Source organism: Ischnura elegans, chromosome 11 (genome assembly GCF_921293095.1).
Source record: "Ischnura elegans chromosome 11, ioIscEleg1.1, whole genome shotgun sequence".
Taxonomy (NCBI): domain Eukaryota; kingdom Metazoa; phylum Arthropoda; class Insecta; order Odonata; family Coenagrionidae; genus Ischnura; species Ischnura elegans.
Genome location: NC_060256.1, coordinates 62,789,531 through 62,814,748, shown reverse-complemented (window position 1 = coordinate 62,814,748; position 25,218 = coordinate 62,789,531). Strand labels below are relative to the sequence as shown.

At 41.3% G+C, this 25,218-nt stretch overlaps 1 protein-coding gene across 2 annotated transcripts in view; it reads left to right on the top strand.

Moving 5' to 3' along the window:
• LOC124167521 (5'-3' exoribonuclease 2 homolog) overlaps positions 1–25,218 on the top strand; it is a 320,190-nt gene that overhangs the window by 69,292 nt on the left and 225,680 nt on the right. The gene's annotated exons all lie outside the window — the stretch shown is intronic.

The following is a 25,218-nucleotide window of genomic DNA, read 5'->3' as shown; positions in this document are numbered from 1 at the left end:
GGTGGATTTTAAAGAGTTCACAACGCCTCTATGGAAACATCATCATTAGGTCGTCCGTAATGATCTGTTACGTCGATTTAAATCAATAGGAAGTATGGATTAGTGATGTGTATATATTTATTTTATAATCTTTTTCCTTTATTAGGTATTTCAGCTGTCATTCACTTCTATTAAGCTCTCATTTTCTGTTTTCTGCGAAATGAAAATTCCTTAATATTTATTTTTTACAATAAACTTTGAGTTTTAAAATAACATGTGATAAAGTATCTAGTGTATTGATTCAACCTCGTGAGTGAATGACTTTTCCACTTTTTCAGGGGAATTAAACTTTTAGTTTTCATATGAATGTAGTTCATCTGCATCCAATCTGAAATGTTTTTCCGGATCCCTAATCAATAAGGTCTTGTTTGAAACTAGTCCGTATAGTATAAATTTCAATTAAAAAAGGGGAATATTTCAAGATGCTAAGCGAAAGTATTCGTTAATATCACAAGGTGGTCATGAGGGTTAATAGCGCTAAAATGAAATTGGTAGTCGAATCAAGTGGTGAGATCCTAGGTGTTGTATCATGTTGAAATTTTTTAATATTATAGTTATCATTGTTTTGAAAAGTTGGAATTCACTTCTTACTACGATGCACTGTTCGTGCGGTGAAATACAATACCTTTTTTGGTGGACTCACAGCTGTAATGCATTGTTTTTAATTTTTGCCAGCTTATCGTAAACGTCGTACATTTACATACTACCCTGCAAACCGCCTCAATAGGCATGTAGCGTGGTTGTTAGGGTACCTGCCGTTTCCAAAAATGACAAGGAAATTTGGTACGTTTTGGAGATATTTGACGACTGGATCCCACCTAGCATGAATTAAAATCATTTATTGTTGGAGGAAAAACGAATACCTATCCTTTTCGCAAAATATCTCTTTTATTTTATCTTTTCTGTCGGATCTGGAATAAAGTCAGGTTGAACAGGAAAGGCTGTGAGATTTGTGTGTACTACAGGAATTAAATCCAAATATTGTGCGTTGCTTAGATGTTCCAGCGTGAAATAGTAAGGCTGTATTGAGAGGAATATTTTCCTTGGGTTGGATTGTATTAAAGCAGAATTAGTAGTCGTGTTAACCGTCTTAATGATGTTAAGCGGCAGATCGTATAGCGGGTGAGACGCCTTCGTTGATCGACCCGTCATTAGCTCGTCATTGCTTTTCTGTTACGCGTTACTCGCAAACAATTGGTGGAAGTAATAAGCGGTGTGGTTATCCTTTGTGCTTCCCCTTCTGCCTTTATTGTATATTCCGGGCAGCCTTCCACATAGCTCCCAGCCCCAGGACACCCCCATTTGCCCTCAGAGTCCCCCTAGGGTTCTCCTCCCCCCCCCCCCCCGGTCATCATCTCGGTACATCGCTCTGTTATCCCTTGTCTTCAGGGTTCCTCCCCTCTCTCCATGGCCACCCGTTAGGTTTTTCTCCTCAGTCCCTTATATAGGCGGTACAGTCCCGGGGGTAGCCACTTGGTAATTCTCTCTCCCGGAAGTAAATCGGCCCCGAAGGCAGGGGTCCCAAACCTCCCGCCCCCCGATTGTCGCTCTTAGATTGCCCGATAAGCCAATCCCGTCGTCCCCCTCTTCATCGCACCCTGCGAGGCCATCTCCTCCGCATTAATTCTGCTAGCGTACACCTAAGTCTTCGGGGGTGTGCCGCTGTGTGCGTGATTTTGAATATGGGGTCGACAGTGAGGTCGCGGTGGAAGGTGGGGAAAGTTTTTGGAGTTTTATGAGGTAGGGGGTGGCGTTTCACTTGGGTTCCTAGCCGGTATGATGTCGCGCAGGGACTCCTCTTCATAGTGTGCTCTCTTCCCTCCCCGCTACCCCTCCCCCTGAAACTATTCAGTCCCTAAACCTCCTGGTGGAATATATCCCTTCCGCATCTCTCTATCAGGAGTATTTAACTTCCCGCTGAGTTCACTTTCTCGCCCTATCTTCCCATCTTCTTTCTCCATTATGTTCATGCGCAGTTAGTTCCCCGTCTCTGCCTACTTTCCGTCCATCTTCCTGTACCATTCTCTCGTTGTCCCTCTCTTTATTCTCGTGTCATCACTCTCTCCGCATCTCCCATCCTCCGACCTCAGAATTTGCTTTAGTCCCTTGCGATGTTATCAACGGACGTTCGGCCCCGAAAGAACCAATTGCCCGGAGAACGCGCGTTTGCTGTGTTTTTTTTCCTTCTCCTTTCGGTTCGCTTTTCTGTGTGTGTTCGAGTCTTTCGGAGGTGGCCCCTCTGTAGAGAACCCCACGCGTGTGCTCAGTGTCAATCAGTTTTTCTTTCGCAGGAATTCTTCGGTTTGCTCGACCCTTTTGTTCGTGTCTCTGTCTCCCGTGAAGGGAGATATCGTCGGAGGAATTTTTCGCCTGTCATTCTTTTTTCTGCTCCGTCTCTCTGCCTCGCTTCGCCCTCCTTTCATGCTCTCCCTATCGTGGCACTCAAACACGAACTCCTCCCCTTATTTCCTTCGTATTGCTTGCACGGCTGTTATTTCCATTGTCTGTAGATCACCTCTTGGGATTGGTCTTGTATGCGTATCGTGGGTCTCATTGACGCTTCCTTTGAAATAGGTTGTGGAGACGTTTAGAGGAAGTATGGATATGTAGTTATTATCTTCAACACTTGTCCGTGTGCTATCATGTACGTAGATTGTGTATTTTTTGGTCGATGTACGTCAATCAAGTAGGCCGCCATAACTAGCAATTGTGCTGCGAGGTTTGATTTGATTTAGCTCTTGCAGACGCATAAAGACGGGAGTCAGTGCTTGAGAGTCTGCCAGCAATTGCGATAGCTTGGTGCGACAATGCGTATGTTCTTGGTGCACCTGATCCTTTGAGTAATGACTTACGTTTTAGTTATTCATGTCAGTCTTGCAGGGTGCAGTTTGGTTGATTCAAAGATTGAAAAAGTTGGTGCCAAATTAACCATGATTTGGCATTTGAATCTCAGTATTGATGGAGGCTTATTTTAGAAATATAGCTTGGAAAGTGGAGTGCAATATGTATTTTTTTTAACATTATAGCATATTTAAAGTACGAGGGTAAACGTAAAAGTAAGGTCTCTAATATTTTACCATGAATATTGTCGTGTACCAAACGACTCAGAAAAGGGGTTAATGATGCAAAAAGAATGTGGTATTTGGTTAACTAGTCGGATAACTACAATATGACGTATATATTTATCTTGTTGGTTACATCGTTATCGGAAAGGTAATAGCTTTAGCTGTTTTTCGGTGTAGTCACCCTGGCCCTCGGTTACTTTCCTCATCGGCATGATGAACTTTTGAATCCCGTCGTCATACCAGCTTCCGTTCGCGTCGCTATGATGGGCTTTGATCTCCTCTTGCAGCTCGTCCAGGGTTCCCACTCAACCGTGGAAACCTTAAAACCGTGAATAAGCCGTGAATTTCGTCTACCGTGAAAAAACTGGAAATAGCCGTGAATTTCTTCATAAAACCTTATAAATATCTCAAACTTGATTGTAGAACTACGATAGACAGATTAAAAGAAAAATCGATGTTTCGATCATGTTTCAAGGCCTGCACGCGTGTATTCGAAAGCGCCAATATTAATTGGTCCGTGTGTGCCATGACAGCACATTGACCTTAAGCCTGTGATTGGAAGACATTAACCCCTGCAAAAAATCAGGCACTTCTTCACTTCACTGCCACCCTGCTCTCTCCATTTTCCCACACACACCCTTTAGCAGGACCTGAATTTTGCTAACTATAGGTGAAGTAATTAGAGATAGCACTTTCATGGCTGCGTTTGCATTCAAGGCATCTGTTGTGTTTGTGACATCATTTTTAGTTAATGTGCGGCCGGTGATTGTTTCATAATCAATATTTCTGCCCAAAATGCCTTATCTACAAACCGTGAATTTGATTACATTTAGACCCTGAAAACCTGGAAAAAACCGTAAATTTTATAATGCAGTTAGAGTGGGAACCCTGTCGTCGTCCGTCGCGAACATCATTCCTCCTGGGTATTTCTTCAGGGCGAGCAATATGTGGGAAGAACTGGGTGATAGTGTCCAAAATAATAATCCCCTTCCTCTCCAAAATAGCGCACAACTTCTTCCGCACATTCCACAAGCTGCCTCTGGTGATCTTCGGTAAGGTTCAGAACACTTCCAGAAGTCAGCATGTCTCCTCTTTTGCTTTGAATGGGAATGAACGTAATGTTTCACGCTGAGTAGCCGCATTAACGTTAAAATTCTCTTTCGTCGGCATAAAGGTCAAGAAAAGTCGATGCTGAAGGCATTCGGCGAGTTTTACTGGCTGTCGCTCCGCCGTGCACACTTGGCGGGATAATTAATTGAGGTATTGTAGTTAATGTAATTGCCACTAATGTTAAAATGACTTATGGTCAGAAATGACTCAAGGGTGTGGTGCGGAGGATACGCAGTTTCCATATCCGCGCAGTACTCGCCTGTCGCTTGTATAGTGTTTTTTTCTGAGCTATCGTAGGTCGAAAAAAACTGCCCTCGTTTTTCCTTCTTATACACTTTTGATAGCCCGTGCAGCCTTTGCGGTACCGGAGTTTTTGGCACAAGGTTCCTTCTGATTTTTACCAGGAAGTCTTTCGTAATGAGTCCAATAATCTTTCTGACTAGAGTCAGTGGGGTCACGGTTTAAACGACGATGTGCCGTATCCTGAAGAACATGTTGAAGCTTTCTACGTAATCGTTGAACTTGATGGCCGCTGTCGCGTTTCCCGTATCTACGTAGTTCGGTAGTCAAGGCCAATGTCTCCTCTCTGCTCAAATTCGGTTTAGGGATAGCAGCAAGAAGCATCAATATTTCTCACTCGGCTGGAAACTCGAAAATCATATATATTATGTATTACTGAAATGTCTTTTTCTGTCATTCACTTTATGCTCCGATAATACTGCATCTACAGTGATAAATGAATTCTGAATGAATGTTGAATCACCGGCTTCTGACGTAGTATACAATCTTAATCTCAAATTTCACTATTTACCCATTAATTTGACTGAAAAGTTGCGATTTTTCCATATCGATTACTCTCTCGAAGAATATTGACTCCTCACATTTTTTTAAATTCTTAACTTCAAAAAAAGGTTTAATAATCTGTGAAATCCATAACTAAACCGAAGAAATGCAAGAGAAATATTTCCGATCAAAGTGGCCCTTGCAATGACAATGAATAAAGCACTGGGTCACACTTTTCACAGCTGGATTGTACTTGCCAGAACCCGTTTTTTCGCATGGACAGTTGTATGTTGCATTTTATAGAATCCGCACTTTCCGTGATATTTATGCGTGTGTTAAAGAAGCTAGTAACAAAAAAATTAGTGACGACAATATTGTTACTTTGAATATTGTCTTTGAAGAAGTTTTGTGAATTGCGTGCCATTATTCAGTAACAGAATGATTGTTCCTACTGATACCAAACTCTCAAGCATGTATAGTATTCATATGTTTTGTATATTTTTGTAAGAATATAATTATTTATTTTAAATCAATTACCCCCGAAAACAACACAATGTGGCCTTTACAATGGGAGTTTAAACAATCAACAACAGACGATCACCCACACCCACGTCCTGGAAGGGGTAACCTATCCAGGCGGGTCTCGAATCCGCGACTTTCGGTATGGTAGCCGAGGCCTTATCCCCACCGCCACCGAAGCCGACAAAAGAAAAGAAAGTATAAAGAAAGTAATTCAAGGTACTCCTCCTCTATTTTAAAACCCAATTTCACTGTTTACTTAATAAACTTATTCCCTCTTAGCGTGAAAGTGCGATATATCCGCCCTGGTTTCCTTGTTATTTATTGACATTCGCTTTGCGTTTGCGTGTTATGTTATTGTTTCGACCCGATGAGCTAGGCCATTCGTATTTTTACTCCAGTATTCGTGGTGAGAATTATGTTGGCGATCGGTTCGTATTTTCGGCACCCGTCGAAGAAGTCATCATAGTACGCACTCGCTTCCGCTTCAAAATGACAGCCATTCACGGCGATGCTTTCGGGAGCCTGGTCGATCGAAAACGCAGCCTCACCCTTACCGTCACCTCATCTCGTCGTGTCTTTGTACGGGAGGTCTGGGGGAGGCGACCCCCCGTGCGGCGGCGACGACGGCTGGAGTGGCCGGGCGCTGTAGAGTCGGCTAATTCGAGCGAATGCCTTTTATCTCAGTTATATTCATTGGCCGCTGTTGTTGAGTGTGCCCTATTTGGTTACAGTTACCGCTCCATACTCCACACCCCTACTTCCAGCCCTGTTAGGGCAGCGCTTCACCCCGCCTCCGTTCCCGACGCCATGTTTTCATGGGCCCAGTTTCTTCCCAACCCTCCTCCTTCTCTCCAATCTTGGCGTCATACCCTCTCTCACGCCGTATGTATTTTTTATCCGAGTCGGCATCCTTTCTTTGCCTCGGCGACCCACCTTTCCTCCCCAACCCCCGTTTCCAATCTATTCCGGGAGAGGGAGCCAACCATCCTCCTCTTCCCCGTTCCTTTTCTCACGTGCGGACGAGGTCAGTCGGGCTTTTCCGTGCCTGTGTAACGTTTTTCCCGTACCTCATCCTCTTGGTTTTCTCCACGCAAGCCGTCCTCTCCCTCTCTCTTCAAGAGCTCTACCCTCCCACTTCAAGTGCCCATTGGTCCCGGCAATAACGACCCCCCCTTCCTTTTCCTTCTTCCTCCCCACTCCTCTTGCGCACCCTTACCCCTTGTGGTACCCTGGAGCGATGCAAGTTTGTACAATGCGAGCGCCGGGGCGGTGGGGAGGAAGGGTGCTATCCGGTTGGTTCCCATAACAATGAGATTTCTCCGTCTTTCCTCCCCTCGCCCAGTTTCTCTCCCATCGGATCCTTTATAGCATCCACTTCCACCTCATAAAATGAGAATAAACCCCGTTCCAGAAGTAGGGGAGGTTTGTAGAGACCTTTCAGGGATGGGTTTTGCCGAAGGGTGGGGATGAAATTAGGAGTTCGAACTGTAGCACTTAATGTTGCCCATGGATTTTTTTTCGGGTCGTGTTTGAACCTTGTACCTCTCTCTCAGGGGCTGTCCCGGTTTTTTTTTGTAGGGGAGGAGGCGTTACACGAGGTGTGGTTATTTTGGTACATGGGTCTAAAGCCTGCGGGATGGGGGCATCGGGGTTGTTTTCTGGTACCTCATTGGGCGGGGGGAAGTTGGGTGGCTACTAGTGACGCTGACGACCCCCTCCTCAGACCTCGTCGATCTTGTCAGGGAGTCTTGTCCCAACTGTCAAAGTAGGTGGATGCGTCCACGGCGTGCGTGTAGGGTGATAAAAAATGCGCACATTTTGCTCAGCGTGGAGAGGGAAGTGGGCGGGGAAAGGAGAGAGTTGTAATGCGGCGAATATCGGGCCTCCTCTCGAGTGGATATTCCCTCCGGCTGGAATATTTTTGTTGGGCCATCATTCATGCTCTTGTAACTAAAATTTTTCTCTTCGTCTCGCTCGAATCGCCAGCCCTCGGAGTCTCAATTAAGAGAAAGTCCACAATTTTTTAATCCATGGAATGAAATTCAACTGGTAGACGGAATATATGTGCATTTATTTTACTCTATAAGTTGAGTTACGTTGATATTTATCCGTCTATGAGACGCAGGGAGTCAATCGATTAAGAAGATAATGGAGATGGAGACAAATATATATACGAAGCATCTTGAGGCTGCATACAAATTAATAATTCCCTGAGCAACACGTAATTGAGTATTTAGTCTTAGGTATTCGAAAAATATCGGGGAGTTGGATAGGAAAGGAAAAGATAGGGATAAAGGTTGCCGGAAAAATTGCCAAATATGTTGCTGTTCCAGTTTGTTATAAACGCATTGAATAAGTCTCGTTGGGTATCCAAAAAATTCATTAAAACAGGAAGAGATGTGTCTCATTGTAGCTTTGTTAGGTTTCGTATTGTGAGGATGGTGGGGTAGAATTTCATTAAAATGTTACCTACTTCTTTTTTGGGTTTCAGGAAGGGTTTTCGATTTTAATGTTTTGCTACTCCAAATGTTTTATTGAGTCTTTGATTTTAAATAATTTTATTTTCATTTTTTTATTATAACTAATAATATTTTTTCTATTATAATCTCATCGAAATCTGGGTGGATTAGCTCCTCTTTGTACTTTCTTTGTTGCTTTTGCTTTATTTTTTCGATCGGTGGTTGCAATTGGGCCAAACTTCGTTTTTTTGTCGTACTTGCATTACATGAGTGTAAGCGCTGTTATTATAGATCTTATCTGAGTTCGCGGAAGACTTTTTTTTTTAATTTCCCTGTCGCGTGCATTATGCATCACCCATTTTATGACCTCCTAAAACCTCGCTCAAGATACATTGTCGCGACAATGGGAAAACATGTAATTTCCAGCATTACTTTTTTTTAGTTCGAAATTGTGTTTCCTTCCCTTACGAATTCTTCGTTGATCTAGGTCTTTATTTTTTTGTAAGTCGACCCCCCTGTACTTACCTCGTCGCAGTAAATACCTACAGCAGCGCTGCACCGTTAATGCTTTTTAAATGCCTTTCACCGCGAATACTCTCTTCGTGGCGTCTACTAACCCCTCCTCCTCCTCTCTCATATTCGCTTACCTCTCGCTGATTCGTTTCCATCTTTTTCCTCCTTTGTCCGCTTCAATTTTTCCTCTTTCTCTTCTTCTCTTTTATTCATTCTCTTATTTTGCGTATCTCTTCCTTTCCTCGCTAATCCTCCCTACAATTTCCGCCTCCTGTTCCCTGCTTTCCGCGCGTTGAGGTAAAAAAATGAGAATTCAAAACTTACCCTCCTCTCTTTCGGCTCCTCCCACGCTCTCCTCCCCGTTAGGTCCCAGTCTCACCCTCCCACCTACCTGCCTTCCGTGCGCCCCCTCAGACCACATCCCGACCAACCAAGCGCTCAGAGGCCTCAACGGAGCTGAAAGCGTCATTCGGTGCCTTCGTTGCGGGCTAAGTGGAAAATCGCTCGATATTAAAATGTGTTTTGCGGCCGGGTGGGCGGGGATGGGCTGCCTGGGGAGTGTTGTGTGGGTGCTGATGCACCCCATGGCCTCCCTACCTTTCCTTTCGTTCCTTGCCCCAACTCCCGGCTCTCTTCAATGGGATACGTAGATGCGCGCCCATTGTGCGGGTGTTGGTAGACGGGACGCGTTCTCCGGCCTGCTCCAAGGGTCTGCCTCTCGAGTGCCGGGCGATCTACTCGCGATGTATTGAGGAAGCGCGGGGCATTGTGATTACTTGTGGTCCCTTTAGCCTCGGTTGTGAGCGCGCACGGCTTTTTTTCCTCTTCCCGCGTGTCTGCGTGCGTTAATGCCAAACCAAAGCGAGGAAATGGACGGTGTTCGCCCTTGTATTCCTGGTTTGCCCCGTAGGTTTAATCGTCCGGAAATGTTCCTTTCTTGACCGCGGTTAGCTCAAGGAAAGTACTGCGTCGGTCGTATGATTTCTATTTTCGTAGTTGAAAGACAGGGCTATCTTTTTTGTTGGTATCTATACCGTGGATACACGGTGCCCTTTTATTCGACTTACGCATGGTAGTTGCATTTAATTTCCAGCTAATTTTATTTTGAGTCGTAGGTAAGTTAAGTACTATGAGCGGCTTTATTTAGGCAGAAGATTTCATGGATAGAAAAACCTTTTTATTCGACTTGTGCGTGGTAGCTACATTTCTATATCAGCCGGAGAATAATTTTATTTTGAGCTTCTTTTAAATAAATGGCCATATATTTTTTAGACTAGATTACGTAGTAAGTAGTTACTTTCTCATTATCTCGTGTAATTTTAACCGCTAGCTGGTGTGCTTTAGGTATACATTAGTTCGTGTGTTGCTGTTACAGTAGAGATACTGAACTGTTCCCCAATTCCGTCTTTCTTACATTTGTGGAACGACAATGCTAAGTTAACTGGATTAGGTTACAAAATCTGTGATTAAAAACATATTATGTTTGGCGAACCAAAAACCGGTGGTCGTGTTACTGTAGCACTGTTTCTACATCGTAAAAATATCATTTTTTTATTCATGGGTTTTTGTTTTCAAGTTAATGATAGGCTGGTAATTTTTTTTTTAATTTTCAAACCACCGAATACAGCTCATATTGAGCCATTTTACATCGTGGTAATCAACAATTTTAACGGGTAAATGTACACGAACAACCATGCCCTGGACAGGGGAAACCTACCCAGGTGGGACTCGAACCCGCGACCTCTTGCTTGGCAGGGAGGACGTTACCCCACCGCCGCCGAGGTTGGCAAATTGCCAGATTATTGGAGATTCTCTTCCCGAAAGTGGAGCTCAGAGGAGAGGAATATTATGACTTTATTATCTTTTCCCCCTATTTCCTCCATTTTATTCAGTATATGCTGAGTGCTGGTTTTATTTTACTTATCCAAATTACTATTGCTTACATTTCGTGTATTAACTCGGGATGTGATGGGTACCTACTATTATCATTCTATTATTAAGATGCGTTGTATTTTTCCATCTGTTTGATGGAAGTTGTGATGGAGATGGATATTGAGATGGAAATAGCGTTAATTATCAATATTTAATAGTCCAGTTTATAATGACTCCCCATTTTTGAATGATGAAGGTTTCTTATGATTGAATGAAATACATGAAGCGAACCCTTGAGTTTGATAGGCCGAAATCCTCCTATTTTGATTTATCGGCGATCCTTCTGTTACAGTATCCTACTGTCACTATGAAAAGATGCTTCTTCCAACTTTCTTGAAAGAATTTACTCCTGTTAGTGGAATTTTATTTGATATGGAGATTCATGATAAGTGCTGGGCATGGAAGATTTAAACCTGATTTGAACAGGCTTTCGTCTAATTGTCGTCATCATACTCGTAACGTAATCAGTAAAAATAACTTCATAGCGGTTTGGACCTAACGCTATTACGAAAATTGACCCTGAACCCAATTACGTGAGAATTTTGGAAATGGTGATTTTTGCAGCCGAATGTAATTGGAATGAGTTTTGATGTAGCTTTTGTGTTTTTTCAGTTACTAGACTGTTCATTTTATCTTTGCGGCTGAACTGGTGTGGCTAAAGTAAATTGGAGTGAGGGGAGGGAAAGTTTTTCGACACGTGACTATCCCATTGCCAATCAGCAGACAGCAGGCGTGGCCTAGCGTTACGGAAATTCACTCGCTCTGAGACCTCCGTCGAGTTAACATCGTGAATCTGCTCGTGGAGCTTTGTTGCCAAACCGATTATAGAATTATTATTGATGTAGAATATTTTTTGAGAAGGAAGTAGTCTACGTTTTAAATTTTTCTTTCCAAGTGTACTTACTGTTCATTCTTGCAAGAAAATGTAATGTAAGACGAAAAATTTTATTTTCGAGTTAATATTTCATGTTAAAAAGTATCTATGGACGCTTTGGCTCTTGGGAGTCAGTGCAATCCTCGTGTTGCGGCGTAAATGAATAGGTCTCTTGTTTGAATTTCAATTGCAAGCGTTTATGGGCGTCCATTAATGGAATGTATTCTCCCTATAGCTCGCCATTGTTTTCGCTCTCGATCAACCATTCACGCGTGGATCTCCAATTCCTCGATTCCCTTATTCGAGCAGTTCCGCCTCATTTGTGCGGGCGTGTCGCCGGAATGGCGATGATCAATCGGCGTGTCCGCGTTGTCATCCCACAAAGCTCTCTCTCTCTTCAGTATTACGTCACGCGTCCTTTTCATCGTCCGTCGATGTCGTGTCGCGCATTCCTTGGCCTTTGATACCTCGCGCTTTATGCCTAGGCCTCTGTGATCAATGCGCGGATCGACAGCGGCAAAAAAGGCCATTTGCGTGCTCCCTCAGACCCAAATTTATGCGTCTGGACTGTCTGCCCTTGTTTCATATCACTGGTTTATTTGATTTGGAGCCGCTGTGGTGATTATGAATAATTCTTATGCGATAGGTGTCTTTTTATACGCACCAGCATTTGTTATGAGAAATTACGATGGTAGTAATTTTTTAAGTGTAATCCTTTGGAATTTTTTTTTCAAGTTGCGATGTAAGGAAGTGAAAGAATTTTCAGAATCAACCCAGAATATCAATGGTAAATTATTAAATATATTATTTAAAAAATGTTATAATTATTAAAAAATCAAAGAACATTTCAAGCATACCCTTGTTAAATGAATTACGGAATCAGTGAATTTTTGGCTGTGACGGACAAGAATCGCCAATTAGTTCATGACGCCTGAGTCCGAACGGTTGATACTTAACCGAGATAAAGCCTCAAAAATGATAATTGAAGGAAATTTTGTTCATTTAATTTTAGCAGAAAATGTTTATTCAAAAAGGTGACACCTTAAATAAACCGTCATCAGGAGTATTAAACAGTATCATCACTGGTCAACTATCCTAAGATTGGTTTGACGTAGTTCTCCACTAATTTCTCCTATCAGCCAATCTTTAAACAACTACGTTATTCTTCTGCTTAACATCCTCTTGTATCTGTTCCATATATATTTTTGGAGATCCTCCTTTTCCGTTCTTGACATCTACTTGTCCCTCGACGATTGTCTCCATCAGGCCGTCATGTCTCAAGTACATATACTTCTTAGGACTTCCTCATCACTTACCCGATCGATCCATTTGTTCCTCGTCATTCTTCTGTAGCTCCACAATCCGAAGACCGCTACCCTCGATTTCTCCGCTGCAGTCGTTGTCCATGCCTCACTTCCGCAAATAAGCGTACTTCAAATTATTAAAACATATTTATTTTTGTAAGAAAATTACCAAAAAATAAATACGTTATGGCCTTTTATGCCATATTGTGGTAAGAAATGGCTGAAGTGGAGAAAACCAAGATCCCAAGGCTTTTCCAGGCCTGCATTTTGACTTGACTGCTCATAAGCCTTAACACGATACAGAAGATGAAGGTAAAACAACACCCTTCGGCCGATAGAGTGATGTCTTGAGGGAGAGGGAAGGCATGCCGCCTCAGTATGAGAGGGAGGGAGCCAGTAGGGGAGGCCTTGCCATGAAAGCAGCGCCAACAGGGAAAGAAGCAGCAAGATTATTCACGCTTGAAATTGATGAAAATCGTGCTCCGGGCTGAAGGTTCTTGTGAAGTTATTTTACACCTTGATTCACCATTTGTGCTTCACTCCAACTTGTGCTATGTATTTGCTTTTAATTTGGAGCGATGGACACCTGTGATTCTAATTTACTTGTTCCCAGATGAAATAAAAATGTAATGAAATACAGGTATAAATTACGCTTGAATCAAATCAAATAACATTGTTGATAAGGATTTCGAAATTTATTTTATTGTTAATAAGAAAGATGCAAATTTGATGTTGATGCAACAATACCTAAATGTTTGCTTTCTATGTCGCAGGAATAGGAGGATTATTTTTTTGTCGCCTCAGAGTTTATAACTATTAATATTACCGATTAACTAAGATTGAAACGAGAGAATTGTTCGAGTCACCTCTTTCATGCATTTATTCCCTACGATCTATTGAAAGTGAGCATTATAAAGTTGATAGTTAACTCACAATTGGCCTCATCAACATAGTCTGCGAAAGTCAAATTTTACGGGTGAATGGAACAGCCTTTGAATTATATGAATTCATCGGTGTCGGCAACTTGTGGCTATAGTTATATTTGGCATTTTTTTTTAAGCTGCAGATAGATCTAGTGGAACAATAATGAAATAAGGAGCTACTCGATTAACGTAATCTCTTGCTGTAATTATTGGTTTTGACACTTTTGACAGGAGTTATTAGTTTAAAAGACTTAAATGGTGTCCAATTATTATTTTTCTGATTTTTTAAACAGGAGTGAATCAGTTTCATGTGTCATGAGATATTTACGTAGTATTTTGAGAGCGGTAATTGTTTTGGTGTGAGCATTATCAACGAGGGTGATAGCTCTTCGTTACGCTGAGGACTCTTTTTCTGTTTAGAGCATCGCTCTCGCTAATCTTGCATCCTGTCGTGGCTCTTTTTTTATGTTTTTGTGTGGCCGCAGGCTATGTACGAGAGGCATTAAATTCTCGCGATGAAGGGCCATTTCAGCTCAACAAGTAATTGTTCGCGAATTCAACGCTCGTGTTTGTTCGTAGTCGTCGTCGGCCTTAACTGTTTACCAATTTATTTGGGTTAATCCACTCGCGGAAAGTGTGTGTTGTCGCAGCTAAGTAGATGTGTCGGAAATGTCGCTGCGACCGTGAAACAACGGGATGGTCGTTGGTTCCCTGTCCCTCTCCTCCCCTCACCTGCACAGTGGGGTGAGCGTAATTACATAAACTCCGTTTGCGTCGTGTGCATGTTATTTGGAGTGATGCCCCGAGCTGGTCACGCACTTCCCCCGTGCGGAACTCTCTCCATATTTCAATCTACCGTGGTCGTTCGAGGGTGTGGTAAAGTTTGCCATCCTTGTGTGGGCACTGCAAATTATCTGGAGCCGTTCGATAAGCATGCCGTGGAAAGAATCGCATTTCGTTGGAGTTGAATAATTAGCGTCAACAGTTCTGGGGTGTTGAATTTTGAAAGAGAGATTTACTCTCCTGCCTAATGCTTTGTTTTGGCTCGAGTGAGCTTAATAACAAAGTTGACAATCCAGTTGTCAATTTCAGGGTTTTTATATCAACTTATTATTTTGTAGGTACTGTGTTCTGTTTTTGTGATCTGTTAACTAAATCTCCTCTGTTTGTTACGGACACAGAACGGGTTGCGAAAATTTGTTGTTGTCTTTATAAAATGCATTTAATCGTAAGAGTTAATACAATTAAAATTATTTCGAGTGTCACAATATTGAAACTGTACCTACGTGTTGCTTTTCATACCGCAGCGCTGAACAACGCAATTGGATATGAAAATTATAATTAGATGAAAAAAAGAGTTGTTTCTTATCATTTCATTTTTATACTTATGAAGTCCGGACTATTTTTGATGCACACCAACGATTTCATGTTGGAAGCATTAGTTTAAGACTGGTATTTTCTATTTGTAAGTGAGGGTGAAATATTTTCTAGCCTTCTCTCTCCTTCAACCTTAAATTATCTGAGAGAATTGTGGACGAAACCTTTCGAAGTCCTCGCAGTTTTTTTAAATGTTAGATCAATAGCTTTGCAGTGCTTTTGCAGTACCGAAGAAATTCTAGTCTTCATGGAAATTAAAAAAAAAATTTATACTTTTTACCACAAGTGCATATATTAACTAATCTTGAGTTTGTCTGTTTACTGTGGTCAACCTTCACTATCTTTTTATCCGCGTGAATACTAATACCAACCATAAATTTAATGACGTTTTATCTTCTATTATTTATTACATTTAAAGAAACTTTCTGTTGGTGAAACTCGTTTCATATTAGGCCGCGCATTTTTTTATTTGAATTGAGGGCAATGGATAGGCCTCAATTTTGCGTTATCATGTGCTTTTCATGGCATTAGTTATCCTCTAGCAACGCAGGAATTTGGAATAATATATCAATCCTTTCCATGACTTTATTCTCTTATGAAGTTGGTTTCACAATCTGCATGGCAGTGCTCTGCATTCAATGATACTTCAACGGAGTCCGGTGGATTCTTACGACAACAATACTACTAGCCAACCTGCTAGCGTAGGCATTTAGGCCAGAAGTACGTAGGTATCAGATGAAGATTTCATCTTTCGCAAACAAACGACGATTAAAAACACGATATTCAGGAATCGTCTGGATAACTTGGCGTACTCTTTGCAAGCATGAAATTAGAACGATCCCAAATAAAACTTTCTCCTCGATTCTGTAATTTCTCTCTGGGTATCCGCACCTCTTTTGAGTACCGTGCTAACCGATTTTGGTATAGTCTAACACTTAATTGTTTATTCAACTACCCTTGTGTAGGCCTAGATAATACTCTTCAATGGTATTTTGTGATTCGAGAGAAATCTTTCCTCGTTAGTACCGAAATCGGACTTCAATGGCTCCTGTTCAGGTCCAATTATTTTAGTGAGGTAAAATTTCCATTATCATCCTTCATCATTCCTTGAATTGTCTAAATCGCTGGAGCTGTCACATAAAAATTTCAATTTTGAAACGTCTTGCAAACATGTTAGGAAAACTTGATTTGTCGGCAGCTTCCAGGTTATTTTGGAACCGAGTTTCGAAGTACTGCAGATGCAATTAAGGTGGCAATTACTAGTGATTTATCAAAGGAACAAAAGGCTTGTATGCTGGCGGTGTTTTAAGATTGACAACTAGATAGTTCTCTCGCGATAGAATCTCGCGCTACTTTGTACAAGTTCCTGTATACCAGTTAATATTCTCGGACATGCCAATGTCTTGTGGGTAGTGATTTAAGGTGGCATGATTTATATCGTAGTAACCTATATAATGTGTTCGTAATTAACAGGAGCAGATGCACTGAATTCAAACCACTTCGTGCAATATGAAGATGCAAGGATTCGTCAAGTGTATTGTGGGAAGATTTTCGGACGAGAAAGTAAAAGAGAGGTGCTATTTTGCACTCTTCCGACCACACCTTGAATATGCAGCGAGCATATGGGATCCAATGCAGGGAGCCCTAATCCGTGAACTTAATAAAATGCAAAGTAAATCTGCGTGATTCGTCAAAAACTTCCACGGACGTACTGAAGGCGTTACTCTCATGTTAAACGAATTAGGCAGGGAGCCGCTAGAGACTAGGGGGCTTCACGCAAGGCTTAGATTGCTTGAGCAATTGAGAATAGATATCTTGAAGAACTACTCGGAGGACATCATATTAGAGCCCCACTACATTTCGAGGTCCGGCAGAAGTGATAAATTAAGAGAGATATTTTTCCGAGCGGATAGATATGGGAATTCGTTTTTCCCCTGAGCCAGAGAGGACTTTAATAAATGCTAGTCGTCATTTTCTTTCCTTTTTTGTGTGTGAACGGCTGGTGTCCTAGCACCCTCTGCCACGCGCCTGTTTAGGCAGCTTGCGGGGTTGTACGTAGATGTTGATTTTGTGACTGAGGGTCTCCGTCATTTGCTCTAGTCTACCTTGCGCATCTGCGGATGAAGGTTTCATTTTTATTTCTCCTTCGTCTTGTGAGCATATCAGTATTTTGTCTCTCTTCTCCAGTTATTTCTCTGCCTTTCCTCTCTTCTCTGTGTATATAAGGGGCTCGCGGTGAACCATTTGATCACATTGATAATCACTATCTAGTCGTTGACACCCAGGGTCGGAATAATGAAGTTTTTGGAACATTACAATGTGACTATTCGGGATTCCAGCCGGGTGGTCTCCTTCCATTCTGAATTCAGAATGGACGGAGACCACTAAGCTGGCATCCCGAATAGCCTTTTTTGAATATATTCGCCGGGAAAGCATCAGATTTTACTTCATTACAAAGTGAGTTATTTCGCACTATTTCTATGATAGCGTTGACCGCTGATTGGCTGATTCCATCGAAATCACCATTGGAATTGTAACCGTGCAGGAAGGTGTACAGTAGAGGTGACGAAGGGGGCCCGCCCCCCGGCATAAATTGGAAAAATAAAAATATGTACCCTAGTCTGAATTGGTTAATGAATAACCGAAGATGTGCCGCGGCATGCAATGACACTTCGTCATATATATCGTATTTATTTGAATATAAACTATCTTGGGTTGCTCTTATTACCATAAAGTTAGGCCAACCTTATAATTATTCAAGCCTCACCCTAAGAATGTGGATTTATCACCTTTCAGTTATTACTCATAGAGATCAGACCCTTTGATCAAGGTGTGAGCCAGGTATCCCCAGGTAAAGGCCTCGAGCTTGTACCAAATAACTACCATGGCGAGAACTACAGAGGTACCGATTCGAACCCGGGCAAAAGTTAATAATTTTTTTCTGTAATAAAATCTGGTCACTCCACAAAAGTTCACTAAAGCCTAATCTATGGTTATATCCTATGTATTGGAGAGTTATCTAAATTGCACCGTTTGCAAAGGTTCCCTTATCCTCCTTCCCATTCCTCTTCCTTCTCTTCCCTATGCTCTGTTCTTCCAGTGTCTCGTCCTGTACGCAGCGCGTTTTTTTCCGTTCCCTTCTGTCTCTCTCTTTTTGACATTCCCCCTGAGAAATTTCAGCTCCGATTTTTCGTCCCCCCTGTAACTCTTCTGGAACTCCGCGCCGTCTCCAGCCGTACTCCTCCTCCTCCTCGTCATGCGCTCAATTTTTTATATCCCGGCTTCCCTTTATCCGCCTTCCGTCCAACTCCCACCCCATCCTCCGTCCTACGTCATTCATTTTCTCCCCCCCCCCATTTCGCGTCGCCTTTGTTTTATTATTTACCCGCTCTCTCCCATCGGGGCGCCACCGTCCCACTCTCGGTACCTCTCTCTCTCTCTTATTCCCCACTCTTCTTTCTCAAGCGGCAAGGCTTCTGTTTCTTTATTTCTTTCTTCCTTCCTTCTCTTTACCCTTCTCCTGCACCCCCCTGTCCCTTTCCCGAATCCCACTTCCTACTTTTTTTCATTATTATTATTTATTCTCTACGCGTGTCGTGCATTTCTCTTTTTCCTCCATTTTGTTTTTCGTCGCCCTTGCATGTCGGATCTCCCTCTCTCTCTCTCACTGTCTCTTTCTCCATTTTTTTTCTCTCCTCTCTTCTACTACCCCGGATTTCTTTTTTTTACATTATGGAGTCCTTGTGTATCCCTTGTCTCAGCTCTTTTCACTCCAAATCCTCTCTCCCCCCCCGTCCCCCCTTCACTCCTCCTCCTGCCCTCCAAGCGAATGCCCAACACCGTTGCGAGCCGTGGCCCCTGCTTGCCATTCTTTTGTCGTTTGTTCTTTTGTTTCTTATTCCGTCCCTCATTTGTTTCTGGGGACCTTTTCTACTCTCCGCTATCGGACCGAGCAGAGGATAAAAGGGTATCCGAAGCTCGGGCGACTTCGATTGATTCTCACCGTCGATGAAACTAAATCGATCGGTATGTTACGTAAGTGGAACTTGCATAATTCGAACTTGAAGGGACCAGATAAACTATTAGAATTCTCTGCGAATCCAAACTGTAAAGGTATATTAAATGAGTAAGATATGACGAGTAGTTATTTAGTTTTATGAATTAGTGTGCCCCTGACTGGCTTTGTTTTTTTTAAATAAGATACCCTCAAAGAAGTAATCATTTCCCGTTGCGTTCATTTAAAAAAATACCTTATCTTGTGGTGGCAGCATATTGCCCGTAGTCAGTAAGAGGGTGTTTCCATTCGAAATCATGCAAGCAAATCTGTGCAAATTGGCGCTGTCGTGGACATTTCTCAGGAAAGTATTTTTAAAAACTATTATGGTGATTTACAAATTTTCCACATTTAACTTTATAAATCGGCAGTATATCAATTTATTCCCATAAAAAAACGGCATGGCCACTGTTACGAGCGAAGAAAAAACGGCCTATTTTAAGATGGACCCTTTCAAATGGACTTCCTGTGGTAATGCTATAGGATGTTTAAAATGTCTATATTTCGAAGTTATTTTCTTGTATTCACTGCTCCATTTGAGCGGACATTGCCATTTAACATCTAACTTGATCCACGATCCATATTTAAAGACAGCTTTTTTAAAATCTTCTTTTAATTGACTTATTCGAAAGAAATAAAGTCACGAGTGAAATTAGCCCTTATTTTTTTACGCTGATTTATGTCAGTCTGCATCGCATGCGTCACTGTCTTGGCTGAAGTCATACTTATCCCGATTTTATAGGGCTCAGTAATAATGGCATTGCAATCCTCCCAAATAAAACATCGAACTGCATGCTGTTTCTTTCTCGTAATTCATTCTTAACCATTTGTCATCGTATCTTTTGAAATTGGTTGAGAGAGTATATTTACTTTATTTGAGATATCATCTATATACTACGCCGTAAGCTGCCTAATAGACGTGTGGCAGGGGGTGTTAGGACAACAGCCATTTACACGTAAAAGGAAATGCTTTAACGAAATTGCGACTAGCATTTATTATAGTCCTTTATGGTTCGGGGGAAAAACGAATTCCTATATCTATCCGTTCGAATAAAAATCTCTCTTAATTTATCGCTTCTGTCGGACCTGGGAATATAGTGGGGCTCTAGTATTATGTTCTCCGTGTCGCTCTTAAAGATATCGATTCTCAATTGTTCAAGAAATATAAGCCTAGCGCGCAGCCTCCGAGTTACCAGCGGCTCCCAGCCTAATTCGCTTAACATTAGGGTAACGCTGTCTGAACGCCCATAACAGTTTTTGACAAACCTCGCAGCCTTCCTTTGCATTTTAATCAGTTCCCGGATTAAGTCTTTCTGCACCGGATCCCATACGCTCGCTGCATATTCAAGGTGTGGTCGGGTGAGTGCGAAATATCACCTTTCTTTTACTCTCTCATACGAAAATCTTCCCACAATTCGCTTGACGAATACTAATTTCTTAAGGGGTGTATGGAAAAAATATGGAACTGTACTCTAACTCTTTTGAATTCGTGCTTGGCGCTTGGCTTCGTCATCATATATAATTAAGTGAGTTTGGGTGTAGATGACGATAGCTATCGAAATTCTATTTGCGGAATGAATTTAGTGCGCAGCACTCTACCGTTTACCTTTTGTTTTGATGGTATTTACTTTTCTCTGCGTACAATCCATTATGACGTGTGGCATTACCATTAATCATTCTGCATCTAATTAGTCCTTCAGTAGTCTTGCGGAATGGTACAGAAACAAAAATTCAGCACCAATTTGAGCGTGGAGAAGGAAGAAACAAGAGCAATAAAACCTACTGTATTCCAGTGCAGAATTTACTTTTCCAACTTCCGAATTCCGAAATTATGAATTCCAAGAGGCGATGATGAAGTTTGTTAATAATTCATTCTATAATAAATGCTAATACTTGCCGCAATTAAAGTCTTACGGATTTGTTTTTGTGTTCATCTGGCTTGTGAATTATAAATAATTTGAGTAAAAATTTGTTTTATTAAAAAAATTGAAATATTAAAATTTGGCTGCATTGAATAGTTTTTTTGAATGGAAAAATGCATTTTTGAAAACTACGCAAACTTGAAACACTCAAATCGGTGTTGAATTTTGTTATTTTACCCTTTCACAAGTCTACTAAAGGACTGAAACATTCACAATTGACTTAATGCTGAATGTTCCTGATACGAAAGCAATTACTAGATCAAGTCGTAAGCTCATTACTTGAGAAGACCAATGCAGTGCCCTATAATGCAATAAAACGAACCAAAGGCAATAAAATCGAGGCCTTTTATGGTTGCAATGCCGTCAAATTTGCCATCACATTAATGGCCATCTATGCCCGTGATGAAAAACAAGTTTAATATTTTTAAAATTTTAAATAATGCTCTTTTATAACAATTTAAATTAAATTCCTTAGGCTTTTTTTGTACAAGCATAGGGAAACTCCACTTTTTGGCTGTTTTTACGAGAATCGTTAAATTCCTTCTCAATGGGTAAAGTGAGGGACCGCTAAATTTTTATAATTTTTACCACTTCGGAAATTAAGGTTCAAGAGTACATACAGAAAAAGTTTCAAGTGTATCTCACATTTACTTCCATAGATAATAGCGACCAAAATCTCACTTTTTTCAAAGGTGTTCGTTTTTGCGACCATGTTTACGCTTAATTACCAAAGCAGCGTAATCAAATAAACGTGATGTTATTACATTGTGTGACGGAGCACCTAAAGTTATGCATATCATTCAATTTTGAATTCTTTTCCTCGAATATATCCAGAGATATAAGTCTTAAAACTGCCAAAAGAGTTGAAGCATAGTGTCGGAGGCTGTGGCACAGTGTCAGACAATTATTCCATGGCTCAACATTGATAATTGCCCCACTGATGGTAATATGTTTCCAACGATCGATTGAAGTTTGTATTAAAAATTTCCCAATATTTCCTAGAAATCCGTGATGGTCACCAGAAAGTTGGTAGATTTATGTATTTTTCCTAGGAAAAGGTTGTTATATTATCTAATTTTGTTCCTAGTGTACTCAATGCTTGGAATTGGGTTCGCTGCAGCGCTTTATTTTGTTTAAATCTGAAAGTAAATAGTTAAACTCCAGATAGAGGGATGCATTTTTAAAAATTGTATGGCTAAATAGTTTCTGACTATTCCTTGCGGTCGAGTTTTTTTTGCGCCTCATATTTTTCTGAAAATCATGTTCTTGCTTGAAAATTATGTTTTTCTTCGAAATCAACTATGTATCGTAACATTGACAACTATTTATTTTTATGTATTTTCACCAACCCGAAAACAGTGCATTTAGGTCCTTTAGAGTGGAGAAATTTAAGGAACAACAGTGCAGGACGATCACAAACCACAGTGCCGTGGATAGGGACACCATTCGGAGGCGGGACTGGAACCCGCGAACTCTTGATGATAATGAGTAATATTTTCCACTATTATCTGTAATTGGGGAATGAGCGCGAAATTTAATTCCATTTGCATTCGTATTGCGTTGTGTGTTCGTCGTTTACATGAGTAATTATTGTTGTTTAGATAATTGCGTTTATAATATACCGAAACGGCAAAAATTTGCATTTAAAATTCTTCAAGACCTATAATCCAAAACAATAAACATCGACAAAACGACATTAAAATTAATGGAGGTCGAGAGAAAGGAAACAATCCCATTTATTTATTCAATGCACTCCAAAAACAGAACAAGGTCAAATACAAAGGACTCACATGTTAAATGGTAAGAAAAGCGTAAACAACAATGAAAAAATAATATTCAACAGTATTATCATATATAGAACGAAGAATGGTAGTATTCATACGGTGGTGGGAGGAGTCGGGGAAAAATTACGATGTAGATGGTGCGAGATGTTATTGTTGATATTATTGATTATTGTTACATGCACATATACTGAGGTTAAAGGCCGTTTTACACGGTACACGGAATTGCGCAATCTGACGTACGTGCGAAGGCGCAATCAAAATTGCGTCGTGTAAAGCGGTGAATTGCTAGAACACATGCGAGAATGCGTGGATGCGAGACGGCAAAATAGCCCATGTTCTAATTTCGTTCATGCATTCGCGCAATTCCACGCCATTTTAGAAATTAATGCAGCTCTAACCTGCGAAATTCCGTGTACCGTGTAAAACGGCCTTAAGAAAGTGCATCCCGGCAGGAGGTCTTCTGCTGGAAGGAGCAGGAAAACCAGGGTTGAGGAAGGAACAACAGTTACTGTCGCATCGGTTTGTCATAGGAAGAATCCCGGACCATTCCCCTTTGTGACATGCCTGCCATAATGCGTGAATCTCAACTTATCCCTCGAGCCCCTCTAGCTAAACCTCGAATACAGTAATTTTGTTTGTAAATACATACTAACAGGCCATAAAAATACATTCCTTAGGATGTAACATGATGATTCAAACAATTTAGTAATGCTGGCCGGCCTCGGTATCGGCGGGTAAAGTTCTCGCCTGCCAAACTGAAGGTCGCGGGTTCGAGTTGTCCCTACCCTGGGCATGGTTGTTTGTGATAGAGGTTGTTTCATGTTAGTTACCCCGACGTAAATTCCTTGAATGAGCTGTTATCGGCAAAAATGGATAAATAATGTTTGGGAGAAGAAAAAATATTTTGAATCATTCTTAGGTGACTTTTTCCATCCCGCAAGAAATTAACATTTTTCACGATTTTCTGATATTGATGTACACTATTTACAATTGTCAGAGAATGTTGAAAAAGAAGCAAGCAATGGAATAAAGCCATAGTTCTTATTTCTTTTACATCTCGGGGGGAATACATATCAAATATCACCTTCAAACTCCCGTATCAGGGCTCAACTGCGGGTGAACGATGCCATAGTGCACATTCGTACGTACATTTTTCTCAGTCTTCTCTCTCTCTCTCCTTCTCGGCCTGTCTCCCTGTTCCATCTTATCCCCCCTTCCCGTCCACTCACCTCTTCTTCGCCCCCCCCCCCTCTTGTCTTGAATAGAGCGGCTGTAGCGGCGCATTATCCTGGCCTGTTTGATCTCTCAAGAGATGGCGGTGTTCCTGGGCTCTACCCGCTGCCATTGTTCTGTTCTCTGTGCTGCCTGCCACTTCACATGCTCCGTTCCCTCTTCTTCCTCCTCCCCTCCCCTCAAACTTCCTCTCTCTCTCGCCCCACCCCTACTTTCCCCTTTCCACAGTCCTGCTTTTCGCATAATACCCCCACCTCCTTCCTCCTTCATTCTCCCAATTCCCTTCCTCTCTCTTTTCGCCTTTCCGCGTCGTTTTTTTCTCCACCGTCTTCCCCAAGTCTTCCTTCGTCTTCATCCCACTGGGCACTAAATTTTCGCTTTCTTCTCTTCGCTCGGTTTCCCTCCTTCAACTGTTTTCTCTCCTGCACCGCTGATTCCAATACCGTTTTTATCCGAGGTGCGGGTAGCATTTTTTTTACGTTACCGTGTTGCAATACTTCCTTTGGTTCGAGTGTATTTATTTTTAGACACACATGACGTAGTTTTTGCCTAGCCTATTTTTCATATTTTTAAATTTTTTTTCCTCTATGTCTGCTCTGATTTTGAGGAGGTTGGTGTGCGATTGCGCATTTTAATTAAAAAAAAAAGGTTTTTGCGTCATAAATTTAATCAATCGAGGCCAGAAGGCTAAATTAGGGCACACAGAATGTAGTGCATATATTCTTTATATTTTAAGTAAAGACTTTTTCCAGCTATTTGAGCTGAGCTTAGTGCCATTTTCAGCATTCATTTGATAACAACTCAAACAGTTACACGGTGACGTGCCTACAATTAATTTTTACTTGCATTCTTGGGGTAATAATAATAATAATAATAATAAAATGCCTTTATTCGGGCGAGGTTGAGACTGGAAAGTCCCCTCTTCCACCTAACCCCTCGATAACGTCAATGCAAGCATATCATAAAATATTAGACAAACGTTTACAGTACCATATACACTGTTTGTGAAATGTCAAAAAAAAATAAACAACTATACGTGACATTTTTGTGTAAAAAAGATTTAAGTTTGTGGGAAAAAACATGACGATAAGGGTGTAATATCCTTCAGCGAAAAAACCCACTGCAGGAAAACGCCCACACAGGGGGGTATGACGTATTTAAGAGCAGATTTTCGTCAAATGAGACTTAATGTTCTAAAATTAATCAACATTTTTTATGGTTAAAGAGGTACTACCATGAGAGCTAGACGTGTAAAAATGCGGTTTTACAATACGATTACCCGAAATTTTTGCTCGGATAGACTATCTTTGTGGCCGTCACTCAA